This window comes from Marmota monax, unplaced genomic scaffold (assembly GCF_021218885.2).
Source record: "Marmota monax isolate L192 unplaced genomic scaffold, Marmota_monax_Labrador192_F-V1.1 WCK01_AAM20220418_F8-fsc00005, whole genome shotgun sequence".
In the NCBI taxonomy this organism is placed as follows: Eukaryota; Metazoa; Chordata; class Mammalia; order Rodentia; family Sciuridae; genus Marmota; species Marmota monax.
In genome coordinates, this window is record NW_026692254.1 from 25,765,823 (window position 1) to 25,784,893 (window position 19,071).

At 35.7% G+C, this 19,071-nt stretch overlaps 2 long non-coding RNA genes across 3 annotated transcripts; one reads left to right on the top strand and one right to left on the bottom strand.

Annotated features, from left to right (window-relative positions):
* Positions 1 to 1,295: 1,295 nt before the first annotated feature.
* LOC124089087 (uncharacterized) lies at positions 1,296 to 2,660 on the bottom strand. Its single transcript, XR_006850594.1, has 2 exons — positions 2,460 to 2,660; positions 1,296 to 2,188 (listed from the first exon to the last, which is right to left on the bottom strand). It is a non-coding gene; the product is annotated as an uncharacterized LOC124089087 (long non-coding RNA).
* Positions 2,661 to 2,810: 150 nt separating this feature from the next.
* On the top strand, positions 2,811 to 18,836 carry LOC124087786 (uncharacterized). 2 transcript variants are annotated; one of them, XR_006850197.2, is made up of 4 exons: positions 2,815 to 2,942; positions 11,909 to 12,008; positions 16,918 to 17,287; positions 18,212 to 18,836. It is a non-coding gene; the product is annotated as an uncharacterized LOC124087786 (long non-coding RNA). The 2 variants fall into 2 exon arrangements; XR_006850196.2 differs by lacking the exon at positions 11,909 to 12,008 and having other exon boundaries at positions 2,811 to 2,942.
* Positions 18,837 to 19,071: the final 235 nt, after the last annotated feature.

The following is a 19,071-nucleotide window of genomic DNA, read 5'->3' on the forward strand; positions in this document are numbered from 1 at the left end:
ATCTCAAACAACCACAGGCCAAATATTTTCTCTGGTATATGAATGCTAATTCACAATAAGGGGAGGTAGCTAGGGAAGAATAGAGTTACTTTAGATTAGGTAGAGGGGAGTGAAAAGAGAGGAGTGGGGACAGGGGTAGCAAGGATAGTAGAATGAATCAGACATTATTAGTCTATGTACATATATGACTACACAATTTGTATAATTCTACATCATATATAATCAGAAGAATGAGAAATTATACTCCATTTATGTGTAATGTATCAAAGTGCATTCTACTGTCATTTAGAACTAATTAGAACAATAAGAATATAATACATTGATCCTGTATCTTTTGGACAATGGAGAGTTATGAATTACTCCCACAGTTGTGGGCTAGAGACACACTGAATCTAGCCATGAATCAGTTGTCCCACTACTTCTGTGGCATAAGACAACTATGGCTCTACCTAAAGCCATGGTGATTCCTTTATTCATACTTGACCAAATATGCATAAGTTACTTTAAACTTACGTTTTGACTAGAAATGGAATGACTTAGTAATGGATCGATTTCATGCCCTTTCAATGAACTTTAAAAATAAACCAACCCCCAAGTCACGTTAACAATTTAAGTTTATAACAGATATAGCACAGATAAACTCCTTATTTTAGTTATGCAACGTTTGTTTGAAAAAAATCAATGTATAATAGTGGGAATGGAAAAAAGAAGGAAAAGAAGAAGGAGAAAATAAAGGAGGGAGTGAGGGAAGGAAGCTAAAAGAAACTAGAGAGGAGACATTTCTGAGGGACTGCACAGCAACCAGGACCTCAATATCATCCTCCTGTAAGTTCTGCACACCCACGGCCCATGGAAACACAGCCTCTTTCTATCCCTGAGTTTACAGAGATGTTATGGTGTGACGATAATTGATATTTGTATAGTACTTTACTATCTTGATTTTTAAAGGCATTTTCACATTATATGCTCCTCATGGAAATCCTGTGATAGGCAGAGTAAAGATTTTGATCCCTGCTTTAAATGTGAATCAGAGTCTCAGAAAGACCTTCTCTTTATCCTTCTCCCTCCCTCCCTCCCTCCCTCTCCTCCTCTCTCTCTCTCTCTCTCTCTCTCTCTCTCTCTCTCTCTCTCTCTCTCACACACACACACACACACACACACACACATGTACACACATACATTAAACTGGCAAGTACATAAGGACAAAGGCTCAAATCATTAGACTCTGACTCTGACTCTAGATTGACTCCCCTTACTATTCTATCCAGACAAGTTTTTTTGTTTTGAAGCATTACTTTGCTATCAATCATTTATTCATACTTGACCAAGTATGCATAAGGAGGTACAAGGTTCCAAGATTACTGTAGTGAAATGGATAAAGTCATTGCTCCATATGCAATAAGTCAGAAGTTAATAAATATTCTGATGAAAAGGGAAAAAAAGCCAGATAAGAGGGACAACGAGAGTAGAGGTCTACGGGAAGATATCATTTTATATACTTAGAAATAGAATCTAGTTTACACGTGGGTAGAACACAATCCCTTTAGTTGGGGAGAGGGGAGAGAAATTTCATTTTCAAGAACAACTCGTGTAATGAAATAATCTCACACAGGCAGGGTGGGGTATGGTCCTCCCATCCCTGCAAAAGGGGTATACATTCAGAGTGGACCACAGAATTCCAAAGAGATCCTAATTCAGAAAGACCTGTTGCCTCTCTTTGCCTCATTTCTCAAACCTGAAAGAGTACATTAAAGATAAGGAATATCCCTGGAAACTAAGGCTATGTCTAGACAGAGCTTTACAGAGAGAAATAAATTGTACATAAAAGAAGTGCTTGTCATAAGAACAGTAGGCATGGGATTCTAGAACACACCAAGGTTTACATTACCACCATGGCTCCATGTATCATCTGTCACTTTCCAGAGGAAGACAGGCATCAAGGGAGTGACAGATTATGGGCCTGATGAAAGCCCTCCAGCTGACCAACATCATTACCCTCAGCCAGCTCTCAGCCATCCGTCAGTGTTCAGAAGCAGGCACCTTGGAGCCTATGTGGCGGCTTGTTCAGAACGCCTCCCCGGGTTCATCCTGAGCAAGTCATGCTGAAGTCTTCATATGCCCAACAGAGAAGTAGAGAGGCTACTGACAACCATATCCTATGGCACACAGATGTAAGAGATTACATAATCTGGAAGTTAAAAAAAAAAAAAAGGAAAGGAAAAGATATCTCTTTAAAAAGTACTCAACACATATTTATAAACAGTCCACTAAGCCCAAAAGCACCTACTATGCATTGTATCATCATCTAGATATTTACCACAGGCCTTCTCTACCTGATGACCCTTTAATGTTGCATATGGCTTCTAAGTTTGTATTCACCAAAGAATTTTATCTTTTAAAACAGAAAAGGAAAATATGTTGTGTGCTCCTGTTGATAGTGATCCATCAATCATGCCTACCTGGAGTACCAGCTGGAAGAGCATCCAGACGCATTGGGCTCTTTGGAAACGACCGCCATAATTGATTAGCGATGTCTGCCACAGACAGCCTCGGGAAAGAAAGGCTTCAGAACCAGAACTGTGATTTAGAAGTGTGTTAGAGGAACAGCAACGAAACCGTGGATTCTCACATAGTTTCTAAAGGACTCAGAAACATAGTGGTGATCATGCCATTTTGAATATGAAATCTAGTTAAGGATTCACAAAGTCAAGATTAAACATCATACATTTGAGAATGAAAATAGTAACTCATTGAGTCATTTTGGTTAAACAGTCTTGGGTTCACATTCTGTGCCTGTACCTTCCTCTGGGTAACTTATTTACTGTCCACACTACTCAATTTACTCTTGTGCTGATAATAATGAAAATACGTACCCCTAGTGATGTGAAGATTAAATGAGGTCATGACTACAAGTGAAATGTACAGACAGCACCTGGCAGAAGGTAGGAGGCTTAATAAATGGTAGCTATTACTACACTTAATCATAATTTAAGGCAAAATAAATCATTTTCTTTCTGGTGCTTTTAAAACACTGTTGAAAACTCTGCTGTGGAATTATTGCACTACATCGCAGTTTGGGTTTTGTTTTGTTTTGTTTTGTTTTTTGCTACTTGTCTTTCTTTTACTGTGAGCTTTATGGGAACAGGAATCATGGCTTGTTCATCATCGATCCTTGGGATATAATTCAGTGTCCAGCAGAGAGTAAGCAGCAAAAAGTGTTGGCCTATGAAAGGAAACAGCAATTGAAATGGGTAAACTATTATTTGCAAATGCATGTTCCTCATTTGTTAGAAAGTTTAATTGAAAAGTATAGCTCAGATACCGAAAGAATTCTTTATTAAGTTTTGTGTTTTTATTTGAGGCTATTCTAGCTGTGGCTGGGTAATGGAATAATCCTGCCACAGAGGAAAAAGTTAAAGCAAAGAGACAGATATTTCAGGGATCCTGTTCCTATATTCCATTTATTGTCACACTGACCTATAAGTTATACACAAGTTATGGTGACCATATGACCCTTATTTCCTTTGTCAAGCCTGACTTCCAATACTTTGTTGCAACATTGTATAAGTAAATATATACTTGTCACATCTTAAGTTTCAGTCTTAAATTCTGAGTACCTGGTCATTGTAGCCATTTGCAAAGACCCAGAGTCTAGGCCACTTGAATATTCTCTCCCATCTGAAGCAGACCATATTCTGCCTGAAAGTGTTGAGTCCTGGATCTCAAATATATGTATAGTTTCTATATTTCGTGTGGAGAAAGGCATTTCTTTCTTCTTTTGTAAAACCCCTATTTGCTTCATTTGTTTTTACATTTTCATTCTTTGTCTGAATCATCTCCTGTGTCTTCTTGTTACTATAATCTACTTTATTTTTAATTATCTTGGGTTATTTAAATGGTCATTTAGTTGACTCTTCCAGTTCCCCGATGTCTCCATTCCTTATCTCCTTGTCTCCTGTGTCTCTCTTTCCTCTTCTCTGCTAGTCTTCAGTTCTCATGCATTATCTCTTAGACCTTGCTCATCCCCCTCCATTTCTTGATAATGAAATTCAGATAACCACATTTGTCCTGTCTTCTTTCATTCAGATATAGTTTGGTTTGTATATGATTTGTCCCCTCCAAAAACTCAGGTGGAAGTTTAATTTCTATCATGAGGAATTAAGGGTATGGAAATTAAATTTAGCTCTAGTACTTGGAGGTACAGCCTTTGGGAGATGATTAAGCTAAAATGAAGTCTTTGGGATGGAACGGCTCAGATGGAATCCCAGTGGTCACATGAGAACAAAAGAGACCAGAGCTACACACAGGGGTACACTCCGCATCTCTTGTCATGTGACACCCTATGCTACCTTGGAACTCTGCCAGCAAGAAGGCCATCACCTACTGCAAGCCCTCAACACTGGACCAGAACAGAGGGCCACAAAAAACCTTTGTTCTATTAGCAACAGGAAGCAAATGAAGACAAAGTTCTTCCAATTATTCCCACAAGTAATTTTCTTTTTATCTCTCTCTCTCTCTTTTTTTTTAATTTATGAGAACGTGCAGTTCTTTGACCTCTCCTCATTGTACAAGTCTCTTTTCTTCCCTGTGCTTCCTATTTTGCTAAGAGTCCAAAGCACAGAAATTCCCGTGCTTTTACCAATTTCCTAAGCTCCCTGTTCCCAGTGACTTTTGATCATGGAAATCCGGCCACGGTTCTTCTGGATGCCATCCGCTGCCTTGCAGGTTCACCTCTGAATACAGACAAATGCATGCTGCTGGAGAAAATTCCATGACTAAACACATAAGCATTTGTAAATGTATGGTCACCAATAACTGCTGACACATGACGACCCACTCTTCCCTTCCCCATAGCCTTATTTCTAAGCCTCCCACTCTCCCCAAGACAACTGTTTCCTCCTCCCTCTCCTCCAGCCGACATCTTCAGCTGCTGTTGCACAGAGAAAAGACATAACTCCAGAAGAGACATTTCACTTCTCACCTCAACTCCTGTGCCAACACCTACTTTTCCTCCTTTATTCCTATGATAAAGGGAAGAGTTAGAGGCAATAAATTCAGCTGCATTTCTAGATCCTGTCAATTCTGATAACCCGGAGGATTTTACTCCTTTAGTTTTCCTTTCTCCTCTGTGATCCATGCCTCAAGCATTACTAGATCCTTCTCACAACCACAAAACCTGCACCAACTCCTCCCACGCTCCTCTTAAGGTCCATCCAGCTGCTTCTTATGTTGCTAATTGGCTCTTCTCTTTTATGTAAATCTTACCATAAGGTAGGAGGTAGGAGGCTTAATAAATGGTAGCTATTACGACACTTAATCATAATTTAAGGCAAAATAAAAGGAATTGTCAGCAATTGTGGTTGTTTTGTTCCACCTCCCACTCACCTGTTGAGCAATTATATTTTACTGAGATCATCCACGACCAATGTGTGGGGGAAGCCTGTTGCTCACAGTCCCACGCTGGTTGCTCCACAGGGCCAGTGCTCTGTGTTTCCATATAGAAATACTCCTTACCCTTCTCTTCAGCACTGCAAGATTTTGTTGGGTTTCCTTTCATGGCTCTGAGCATTCCTAAGGCTATCTCTTTTGTGAGATCCTCTTTCTCTAACCAGTCTTCCTATATCGTTGTTCTTTAATGTTTTAATCCTGGTCCTCCACGAAGCAGATGGATGAGAATAAACATTTTAAAAATACATTTATTTTCAAAATTTTAAAAATAGGGGAGCAGGCTACAAAAAAAAAAAAATTAAGGAGGGAGCCCAGGGACAGAAATCCAAGTCTGACTTTGAGTGATGGGAAGAGGAAAGAAAAAAAGGAAGGCAGTGAGGGAGGAAGAAAGACTGAGCAGAAGGGTTTAGGACTGTGGTATGCTTATAAGGAAGCTTGATAAAGGCATTGAAGGGTCCGCAGGTCAAAATCTTCTCTTAGAAGATTCCCCCATCACCCAGAAATGGACATGCTTACGTGACCCTGCTGTCACTCATTGCCTGGATGCAGCCCAAGGGATCTGTGGCTTTGTACACCAAGCTATGGATTTCAGAGCACATCAGCAGAAGCCCTCAGCTTCCCGCAATTGGTGGTCTGAGTGGTAGATTCACATGGTTGCCACACTCCAGGGTCGTACTAAGTCCTTGTTCATTTTTTATTTTAGAGCGATATGCAGAAAATTCAAGTAGTAGGGCAACTTGTTGAATGTGACTAGGTGGGTAATAATTAAGTTATCATTTAAATTAAAATCTCAAGTCTTCACATAAGAGTTGAGGATAACAACATGCTAAGAAACAAATATCAGGTACAAAACCTGTATGATAAGAAGGAGTTTGATTGAGCAAAATAATAATAATAATAATGCTAATTTTCTTAAATGATACTCACTATGCAAAAAAATAAATGGTGCAGTCAGAGAAGAAAGCAGGTGCAAAATACTAATGGCTTTAAATTCAGAATCAGAAGTTTGGACTGGATTTTACCAAAAATTTAACATATGAAAAGATGCTTAATACTTTTAGTGAGGAAAATGAGAAATTGGAGGCTCATATTTTTAAAATACCATTGAAAAATAGAAACAACATAAATATCCACAGCTTTGTGACTTATAGATATATGCATTAGAATATTACACAACTGTTAAAAAGATAAGGGGACTATTTACAATGATACACAATTATCTTCAAAATGATAATTTTGGTAGTAAGTAAAAAGTGTAAGATGGAAAATAGTTTGAATAAAGTCATATCACTTTTAAAAACATGAAACATGTATATGCTAATCTCAGAAAGTGGTAGAGACAGGTAATATATTGTTATAATGGTAATATTCAGTATCCGGCCTGAAGGTGTTGAAAGGTGACTCGATTTTTGTGTACACTTTGTACTATTTGGATTTTGAAACCTTCTTCATTTGTTAGTAGATCAATTAAAATTAAATACAATAGAGGAATACATTACTATTCAAGCAAAACACTGAGTCAATATCTCCAACTCAGAGTGATCTCCTAAGCTCAGGCAAGTGGATCTGGCTGACTATGGAGTATCTCCACTTGGATGATTTCATCAAGTCAACATGACCGAAGATTAACTCAGCCTCTCCTTTTCAGCCACCACTCTTTGGCTTACACATTATCTATCCAGAGGCTTCCTCCCTGGCCTGATGTGTGCTCCTATCTCCTGGGAGGGCATGGCTCCACTCTGCTGCCACCGGCCCATACATCCAACATGGTATCAAGCACAGCCCACCTGTTAACCCACTGTATCCTCACTGGATAAGGGAATCCATCTCCAGGATTATGTGTGATTTAATAAAGACAGTTCTTCACAACAATTACCTCCTAAGATGCCTAACACATCATTAACTGAACTAAAATACCACTTAGAGAAGCACTTCTGTAGGTTTGCTACCTGTTGTGGAAAGTAATATAATATTTCCTTTCATTCATTCTTAAATGGCTTCTTTTGATTTTACGATCTGCTGCCTAATTCTGCTCTTCTGAGATCTTACGAACAAGCCATAATTACTGTTTCCATAATGCCAATTATTTTATGGATTTCAAAGTGAAAGATTAATATGGAGAAGTGATATGATTTAAGACACAAGAGATAGATATGTATTTAATGTGGCTAAGAAGGAATTCCCCTTGCTAGTTTAAATCATAAAACAATCAGCTAACTAAATTTTTGGATGAATAGAGAGATACGTGCATCTAAGCTATATATTTATGTATAGAAATAATCAAGCAATAAACAGACAGCTGAACCAACACTCAAGAAAGAAAAATTCTCATGTTCCTAGTAAAAAAGATCTAGTGGAAACAGAGTTGGGACACTGAGCAACCGCTGAATCTGGGGGTCCCTTAACGTCAGTGAATTTCCTTCTAATCTTTGGGGATGGAACTATAGACTTTTGCCTACATGGAGCTGGAACTACTGAGGAACAAGAAACTGGCATTTACAATGTGTCAATGTCACACCTGAAACATGGCTAAGAAAACACACATGCACACACACACACTGACTTAGATGACTTAGATAAGAGGTAGGAATATTTAAAATCTTATAGGAATTGTGCTTAAAAATAATTATCTGTAAAAAACATGGAGTTAAAGATTACATATGTAATTTTGAGGTTCAAATTTATGTTTTCCCCATGAGATGTATACCTGAAGCAGATAAAGTAACTTAAAAAATAGCTTAGGACTTAGAAGTCCATAATGTCCTTTCAGTCTTCCACAGTTCACTACCCAAGACATGTAAGACTGACACAGAAAATAACTAAGGCCAGAACTGAGTGTACATTTACAAGCTTTGGTCGTCCATAATTAAAATAAAATAGAATTTTGCCCAAGTAGAATTTTTAGATAAGAAAAATATAATTGTGTAATAAAATGAAACAAGGTTTCTGTGATCAATCTGAACAACAGACTAGAGGTAGTTGATGAAAGAAAAAGTGAAAAAACATCAAATTGCTAGACTGATCTGAGAAAATTACCCCGAATGTAAAACATTATCCTTATAAAATTTACCAAAAGGTCAAATATATTTTCAATTCTGATTCTCAAACTTAATAGATTTGTGATTCTGAAGATATAATCTGTTGTGTCTCTACTTCTCTCATCTCTAAAATTAGAATTCACAATACATGACTTCAAACTCACTGAGTCAAATTAAATGAGATTACGGTTGTGAACGTCATACCAGAGTGCACATAGAAAGCATCCCATTAATGTTATCATAATCAATATGTGTGTTAACACATACTTTTGTGATACCCTTGATTCAGTTCCTTACTCTACTCTAAATCACCACTAAAAGTAAGATTTTTTAGTTCTTTATTCTTGTAAGTTAATGTCTAAAACTTGTGGTTTTAGATTTTAAGGAATACACTAGACTTAGTTTTTAGAAAGATTATTTGTCTAATTTTAATACATTTTTGACCCCTTTCGTGCATACTTAGAAAACATTCTAAAATGACCTTCAGGATTTACATTCCCAAAATAGATCATTGTTTTTTTTAATGTTTGAATAGTGCATTATAGTTATACATAATATGAGGCTCATTTTGATATAATTCTAAGGTCCAGAATATTATTTGCTCGACTTCAGTCCCCAGTACTACCCCTTTCTTTTCACCCCTTGATTCTCTTCCTCTACTCTACTGGTCTTCCTATATTTATTTATTTTTTTTTTAAATTGGTGATTTGTAGATATCCATAAAGGTGGAATTCACTGTGGCATGTTTATAGATGTACACAGTGTGATTTTGCCAACTGATTTTGAATGACACAAATTTATGAGGAGGAGGATGGGGTGCAATGTCATGTTGACTTTGTAGAGACATAGGAACATGTTTAGAAGGAGGCAGAAATAACAGAAGGAGATCTCATTCTTTTAAAAAATGGAAATGCAGCATTAGTGCACAAAATGTTTAATCAAGAAGTTTTCTAAATTCAATCTTCTGTGTACATTAGCATATTAAATGATCTGAAAATCTTTGCAGTAAAGACATTTTTTAAAGAAATTTTACCTCACTATTGTGCAAACCCATTGACCATTGACCATTCTATAAAATGCTCACTTAACCTCTTTACAGGTTATCTTAGAAATCCCTAACTTGCAGTTTCTCTGTGCACATCGACCCCCATCCATGGCTTGCTGGGTCTCAGTTCCACTGTTTTGTGTCCACCCTTTGAATTTGAGGCATGTGCAGTTAGTTATTCATCATTTTTGTGGCTTGAAGTGCAAAGTCCTGGGAAACTTGCCACTCCCTGAGCTGTTCTGTTGGTTTTGGACATTGTTCTTTGGAGACCTAAGCCAAAAGGCTGCCCAGGGGTCGACTGAAAGCCACCTGTCATGTGCAGCAAATGTCTTTCTTTGGTCATTAATTGCTAAAAAGCTTAGAAGTTTGTAGCAGTGTGTCAGTGGGCAAAGGGCAATCCACTCTTTTGTTTTCTGTTTGGATTGTTAAGTGTGTGGATGGAAACTACCTTCACGCATGCACAAAGCAAAGGAACTTTTGTGTTAGACATCTAACATTCAAACCTCCACTCTGGCCAAACACCAGTTTCCTGACACCTAGAAAGATAACTTCTAAGTGTCAGGTTCCTTTCCTGCAAGATGAGAATGATATGTATTTCTTACACATTTCTGTGAAGCTTCAAGATAATGTAGAGTGGATTTTTTTTTGGAAAATTTTTTATTTAAAATAAATAGAAAGATATTAAGACACATATTCGTATATCTTAGTTTCTGTGGGTCAGGAGTCCAGGAACTAGCATGCTGTGTAAGTCCTCTACAAGTCTGCAGTCAAGGTACTGGGCAGACTGTGGTCTCATTTGAAGGCTCGACTGAGAAAAGCGTCACTTCCAAGCTGCTGTGGTTGCTGGTTTACTTCCTGGCTATCACTTAATGGCTGCCCTCAGTTCCTTGCCATATAGACCTTTTCATGTGGCAGCTTATCTCATTGAAGCCAGCAAGGGCAAGTCAACAGACAGAAGTCACAAATCAGAAATGACATAATCATGGAAGTGAAATCTCATCACCTTTGTATTGTCTAAATGAGAGAAACAAGTCACAGTTCCACTTCTCAGGATAGAAGATTATACAAGATCAGACTCCCTTCAAAAAAGGCCATAACTTGAGGGCCATATTAGAGTCAAATGAAATCAAATCACAAATATTGGGTTTTATTTGTATTTTTGCCTTTTATGCTGTGTTCCCTCCTCTTCCCATATTCCTCTAATTCCATCATCTCCCATTGCTACTCTCAGGTGATCAATTTAAACAAGCTGGTTCATATAATCTCATATTTTTTCTCCAATCAAATACAGAAAGGTAGAATAGTTCACAGATGTATATATGAACATATATATGTGTACATGTACATATTTGTGCATGTTATATATTTAGGGAAATATATAATTTTTCATTTAACAATGAGATTATATTATACCTACCTTTTTGCATACTGTTTTTTCCACATAGCTATACATCATGGGAATTGTTTCATGTCAAGTAATGTAGTACTAAGTTGCATAATGTTCTGTAATATTCTCTGTAGTCAACCATTCCTCTTCTAATCAAAATTCACTTAGCTTCCAGGTTTTGGCAAAACAAACAGTGATGCAATAAATATCCTTGTACATGCATCCTTACCTACGGATACATTTGTTTCTCTGGGACAGTTTCCCACAGTGGAATGTGTGGGTCAAAGGATAGTTTTAACTTAATAGATATTGCCAGATTGCTTTCCAAAAAAAGCTATAATAATGCACATTTTCACCAGCAATATATTAAAATGGCCCTTTCCTCTGTATCGCTGCCAGCAGTAGGTATTATTGCTCTGCTCAGTGCTTGCCAGTCTGATGGGCATAAAGGGATATCTCATTACTTTAATTTGCACTCACTGATGATTGGTAAGGTTGAGTATTTTAATGTTTGCTGGCCATTTGGAATTGCCTTTTTGTACACTGCTTCTATACAGTCTTTGCTAATTTTTCTATTGGGATGCTTTGAAAGAGCTCTTTATATAAAATGGATGTTAATCTGTATCAGTTATATTAATATTTTCCTTCAGATTCATCATTGTTCTCTATTCACATACCTGGAGAATATTTTCACATGCAGAGTTTTAAAAAGTTTGTATGGTCCATAAACACGTATTTTTTGACACGAATGTTAAATAATACATGAGTGTCCTAAATATTCCTTTTCTAATGTATTATGGTTCTATTATTTTTTAAAATTAAATTATTACTCCTTTCAGCATTATTTTGGGTTTTGGGTAAGATAGAGATTAACTGTATTTTCTTCTTCAGAAAGAGCTAATTATTTTACCACAATTTTTAAATAATTTATGCCTTTCTACTGGTCCAAATATTACTTTTATCGTGTATTAGAAACTTATTTCTCCTCAGTTACAGTTCCAGTGTTTCCAGGATGTTTCACTAATGTGTCTAATTTTATGCCAATACTCTAATGAACTGATCTGGATGGATATGTCAAATGATCTTTTATGTGAGTCATTTTCCATTTCTGTTCTTTCTTTGCATGACTTTCTGGCATTATTTTTATCCATATAAATTCAGAATGATTTTATTCAATTTCAAAAGGAAAGATATAGTGGAACTATAATTGGCATTATGTTAAGTAATATGCTGATTTTAGAAGAATCAAAACTTTTAGAAAATTTATCAACCATTTAATGCCTTTCTCTTTGTTCAGAATTTGATTTATATCTTTTAATTTTGTAGAAATTTTACTTATAAAGCTTTTTATTACTTTATTGTGTTTATTCCTAAGACTTTATTGTTCTCTTTTCTGTCATTATGAATATAATTTCTGTTCTATTTTAATTTCTAGGTGCTTATTGTCATATCAGCCAATTTTTTTTTCAAAATGTTATCATGTAAAATTGTCTTTATCAATCAAAGGAGAACTTAGCTTTTATTTTAATTACAGGCTCATGCGTTTTCTAGGTATAAACAATTTTATCTAACAGAGAAACATTTACCATTATTTTTATCATGCTTATATTATTTTAATTTATTTATGCAAGAATTTTAAGAAAATATTGACTGACAATTATGTTCTTACTCTTGGTTTAAATTGAAATGGTTTTAGCGATTTGTGATTGAAAATATTGGTAAAATTAACAAATATTTTTTATCCCTATTTTGCTTTCTAAGGAATAGCTAATGACTTTTATAATTCGATTTCCCAGAAGAAATGCTACTTCATGGAATATGTTGATACCTTCATGAAATCTATCAGTCTACTTTATTTAAGCCTTTTGCATGTACATTTACAAGAAATGGCATTGATTTTTTTTCTGATATCCATTTACTTTAATCAAAAGCACTTCAATGAGATACAATTTATATACTATAAAATTCACCTATTCGCAGCATACAATTCAATGATTTTTAGTAAATTTGCAGTCATAACAACTATGACCACAATCTTGATTTAAAATATCCCTTGTTGGGTGAGGTGTGGCTCTTGTGATGGAGTACTGGACTGTGACATGTGAGGCCCTGGGTTCCATCCCCAGCACAGCAAAATATGTAGTAGTGGTAACAACAATAATATCATTGTACCCACAAGTGGCAAATTCCTGCTTTCACCCAAACCTTAGGTTACCATTAATCTGTTTTCTCTGCTTATAGATTTGCTTTCTAGGAACATTTCATATAAATGAATCATATAATATGTGCTTTTTATGTCCTGATTCTTTCATTTGAGATACTATTTTGGGTATGACATGCTTTTTGAGGTCATGCATTTTGTAACATATATCATTATTTCACTTTTATTTTTTTGTACCAGGGATTGAATCCAGGGGTGCCACATTCCCAGCCCTTTTTTATTTTGAGACAGGGCATAGATAAGTGGCTGAGGCTGGCTTTGAACCTGTGATCCTCATGCCTCAGCCTCCTGAGCCACTGGGATTACACCATGTCCAGCTATTTTACTCTTTCCTTCTAAAAGACATATATTTTAATTTAGAAATTAAGGTTAAGAAGACTTCTTAAAATGACTTGGAATATTTTTTTAATATTTTTGACGCTCTATAAATAATTTTATAATATTAAAATTAACTTTTCCTTAAAGAAAAGCTAGGATTTATCTATGAACCCTTTGGTGAATTCCCCTATCAGATGTGTAATTGTTTTTCTATTGTTTGTATATTCATCAATCAATTTAGGTTTCTGTTTCTTCCTGGATCAACTTTAATAATTTATGGTTTGCTGGGAAATAATTTATTGTTTTCTAGGATTTCAAATGTTTGCTGTGTATTCTTTTATCTGTTTTACTTGTCCTTAACCAGTGTGTTTGTAACAATACTCTATTTCTTGTCCTTAACCTTATATTTTATTTCTTCCTTCTTTCTCTTTTTTCCCTCTCCCTCTTTCCTCTGCTTTCCTTTCCATTTTCTCATAAGGCTCATAAAGTAGTTTATTGTCTTTTCAAGCAATAGTTTATTTAATTTCCATAATCTTTTTGCTAGTTTTAAATGAAGCTTAGCTTTTTTTTTCTTTCTTCTAACACATTATAGTGTATATATTGATGGGATACATGTGATGCTTTGATAAATGCATACATTGCATAATATTGAAATTAGGGTACATATACACTCGTCTCTCTTCTTGTGAACAGCTATCATTTCTTTGTGGTTCGAACACTCAATATCTTTTTCTCTAGGATTTGTGTGTGTGTGTGTGTCAGTATTTTCACCTGGGGGTGCTTAACCCCTGAGCCACTTCCCCCAGCCCTTTTGTCAATTTTTTTCTTTTTTTTTTTTAACTCTCAGTTACTTAGAGCCTTTCTAAGTTGCTGAATCTGGCTTTGAACTTGAAAGCCTCTTGCCTCGAAAGCCTCTTGCCTCAGCCTCCTGAACTGCTGGGATTACAAGCAAGTGCCACCATGCCTGGCTCTTCTAGCCTTTTTTGAAATATGCATTATTGTTATCAATAGTCACCCTGTCATGCAAAAACCCCCAGAACTTCTCTTATCTAGCTATAACTTAGTGCCTGTTGAAATACCTTTTCTGTTCCTCCCTCCCGTCAGTTCTACCCAGCTGCTGGTAACCACCCTGCTATTCTCAACTTCTCAGTGATCCACATTTGAGGTTCTTCTTATGAACGGGATCAAGCAGTATTTGGCATTTCTTTTTTGTTTTTGATTCATTCTTCCTAGGGTTTTTGTTGTTGTTTTGTTTGGGTAATTGTTCTTTTGCTGTTCTTTTGATATTCTTCTAAAATCATAATCTAAGTAATATCTACTACTTCCATTTTTAATATCTTCGTAAATCCACCCTAATGTGAATTGTACATTATGCTAAGTTTTCTGTTTTTGGTAAATAGCCTTTTCATTTATTTCTGCATAGATTTTATTATCAGGTTTGAATTACTCCACACCCTTAGTCCTACTAGCATTACTAGGGGTTAAACCCAAGGAGAATTTATTGCTGAGCTATAGCCTCAGTTCTTTTCATTTTTAATTCTGAGACATCTTAAATGCTTAATCGCTAAACTTCTGAGGCTAGCCTTGAATGAGCAATCCTCCTGCCTCAGCCTCCAGAATCCCTGGGATTAAAGGCATGTGCCACCACATCTTCATTTTGATTTACTTTTTGATTCAAGGAATACCTATTAGTTTTTTTTTTCTCAATTCTAAGCAAAGAGATTATTGTATTAATTTTTTAATGTTACATTTAATTTCATGGATTTTTAATCACAGAATGTGGTCCATCAAATCTTTAAATTTGATAAGGATTTACTTATTAAATATTATATGGATTCACAAAAATATATGTTATTTCTTTTAAAAATATTAAAGTCTGTTATTAAATAAAATAATTAATTGTATAACTAAATTCCTTCATGTCTTTAGTTATTTCTGCTTGCTGGATTAATTCAAAATAAATATAAGAAATCTTTTGCTATATTGGATACTTAACCAAATTCTCCTTGATTATCTAGTGGATTCATGTAAGATGTATATATTTAGCTGTTGTGTTATTTAGTATGTATGGGTTTATGATAGTAGTAACTTCTACATTAGTTGAATCTATTATCATTATATTATATACACTTCAATTTTTTGTTTTTATTCTTAAATTGCACTTTGATTGCATTAATGTAGTCATTTCTTCTCTCAGTTTTGCTCTTTCTTGTTTAATATCTCTTTTTATCCTTTATTACTTAAATTTTAAACACATTTTAAATGCACCTTTAAAAAAACAAATGGTGTGTGTTAAACCAATATTTCATCCTTTAAATCACTTCCAATGGAAAAATTTAATCCATTCCCAAATATGTATATTAATTTTATTTCTCCCATCTTCATATGTATTACTTAATGCCTCTGGTGACTTCCTAATATTTGGGGGGAGGAGGATACTCTGGCCCACTTGACCACTGAGCCACATCCCCAGCCCTATTTTGTATTTTATTTAGAGACAGGGTCTCACTGAGTTGCTTAGCCTCTCACTTTTGCTGAGGCTGGCTTTGAAATCACAATCCTCCTGCTTCAGCCTCCTGAGCTACTGGGATTACAGAAATGCACCACAGTGCCTGGCTTTTCTACCAGTTTGCTGAAGTTGGGCTTGATTCCGTTTCTCAGCTTCTTAATTTGGATATTCTAGTACATTTTGCATATTCTGACTGAAAAACCTTTCACTTCCAAAGACTCATAATCAGACTTCCCTAATTTACTAATAAGACTTCAAGTCTTTCCTAAGCCATATATCAATGAAGCTCCACCTCCTTGCCCTTCTTTGAGATGAGACCTTAGAATACTTCCATCTTCCCTTTCTCCTTTTATTCTTATTATTGTTCAACCCTCACTCAGATTGTGCCTTTCAAAAATTCCTTTTTCATTCCCTCTCCCACCTCTGATTTCACAGAGCTAATTAACTCTGTTCAGATGAAAGTTATTATAATTTTCATTGCAGATGCTCCTTCTGTTTTAATAAACCACATTAGTACTCTATTTCGTATGACCAGAGAATCTGTCATTGTTCATTTAGATATATGTGTGTACACCACGGTCCATTGCTCACCACATGTTCCTCTCTTCTCCCATTTCTCCTACTTTGAGATCTCTATTCTAATGGATCTGTTCTTTGGAATTGGTCATTGAGTATTTTCTTCTGATGGAATAAGTGATCTACTCTGAATCTTAATGTCTTTGCAACTGTATTTCTTTTGTCCTGACAAACAAATAATAATTTGACTAAGCATTGAGCATTTCCATTCTAGCTCTTTTAAAAATTTTCAAATGTTTTCCTACCTTCACCTAACCTCCATTCTTATAGATAATAAGAGCAATGACAGTCTGATTATTTTTCATGACAGTAGAGTGCATTTTGGCATATTGTACCTACAAGAAGTATTATTTATTCTAATTGGGATTTGGTTAGTTTTCCATTTTAGGTAATGTTATGGACTACATTGTGCCCCACCCAAAATGTACATATTGAAGTCCTAATCCCAAAGTGGCTGTACTTGAAGATAGGGTCTTTAAGGGGGTACTTACTTGGAAGTGAGGTCATAAGGCAGTAGCCATAATCCAAAAGGACTAATGTTCCTATAAGAAGAGGAAGAGACACAAGAGATCTTCCTCTCAGCTCAGCATCCAGATGTAAAGACAGAAGACAACTCAGCAGAGAAGTAGCTGCTACAAAACACGAGAGTCTCACCAGAAATCAACCCTGCTTGTACCTCGTCTGGACTTCAGTCACCAGAACTATGAGAAAATAAATTTCCACCACTTCAGCCATCCAGTCTCAGGTATTCTGCTGTGACGGTCCTTTTTTCTTTTTATTTGAATGTTTGTAAGATTGTCCCTTTAGCATTAGAGTTCTAGAATTTTGTCAGGATGAACCTAAGTGTGCATCTTTTTTCATCAACTCTGTCTGGAACTTGCATTATTTTAATTTCTGGATATATTCTTTACCTCCAACCCTCAGGGAATTTTTCCTTCTTGGTCACTTATTTCTGCTTTTCTTTCTTTTTTTTCCCCCTTTGTAAAATCCTATTATTTGCATGTTTCATCTCAAGGTGTTTGTTTGTTTTTAATCTATGATGATTTGAGATATTTCTTCTCACTAATATTCCAGTGAATGGATTTGGGTCTTAGTAATGGCTGACTATTCTCTCAATCATTTAATTCATTGTACTTTTTTATTTCAAAAATTATGATATAAGGTATCTAGACAAGATTTACTAGTATTGTGCTAGAATTCTTTTTACCATTTGTTTTATTCAAGAAATTCTAACTTACCTGACAATTTTCTTCTTCCATTAAATAATTTACCTCTTCATGATTGACATCATAATACTCATACAGTCTTCACTGGAAAATGTCTGATGTCACTGCTATGGCCCAGGAAATCTGTGAATAGGCATAAAGAACATAATTAAGAAAAATTCATTTTTACTCTCACTGAGCTTATACTTTAGGGTTATGCACAAGTTTCATACAAACCAATAGTGAATATCTGAAAACAAATAATGTATGCTATAAGAGGAAATAAAAGACTACTAGATGAAAAATTTACAGTGCAGAATGGAAGTGTAGTGATTGTTCTGAATGCTGTGGTTATGACAGTTCCCCAAGGTATAAAATGAAAGTTGGGTTGGTCAGTGAGAGATTTCAATGGAACCCTACTGCAGACAGAAGAACACATTTATATAGAGTTTGGTCTCTTTCAGGAGCTGAAAGGAGCCCCCAAAGCTGAAGCAAACTGGATTTGTGAGGTGGTGTAAGAATGTAGCCTTCATTGTAAGACCATGAAGAGCTGCTGTCATGTGGAAGAATGGAGCAGCATTATCCAACTTTCAAGTGAACAAGATGACTGTGGATGCCATTAAGAGTACTGGTGGTAGATGGACCATGATTTTAGTGCTATCTAAAAGGGGGGGTCCTTAAATTTTTACCAGAAAGGGAAAAATGGTAACTATTTTAGGCTTTGCAGCTTGTAGGGTTTCTAATTTAAGTAAACTACCTATGTTGCATGTAAACTTACAGACAATACATAAATAAATGTCTGTGACTGTATTTTGATAAAATATTTCTAAGAACAGGTAGTGGGCCTAGCTTTGGCCTGCAAGTAGTGGTCTGATGATCCACAGTCTAAACATTTCAAAGTTTCTCTAACTTACCCGCAAAGACCATCACTGAAACGATGATCTCAAAATTCTGTGATGTGTCTGGTAGACTGATCCCCATGACTAGCATTTGGTAGGTACTCAATAAATATTTTTGAAGAGTAAGCATTGCAGAAAGACATCATGTTTGTGTCATCAGGGAAGTAAATTTCATTTATTCAACCTTTGACTTTTTGTCACTGTCAGGTTCCTGCCCATAACAGAGCATATTGTAGAGTGATTAAGAGTAACCAACAATGGACAATCAGCCTAACGGGAAATACAGAAAACTTGTGTTGGCTTGTATTCTTCTCAATATCCCATTTCTTTTCCTATCAATGGAGAGATATACATATGATAGACTTCATTCACTCTTGTCTTTGACTTTATTAACTCTTTTGTTAGGATATAGTTAAATAGGTTCT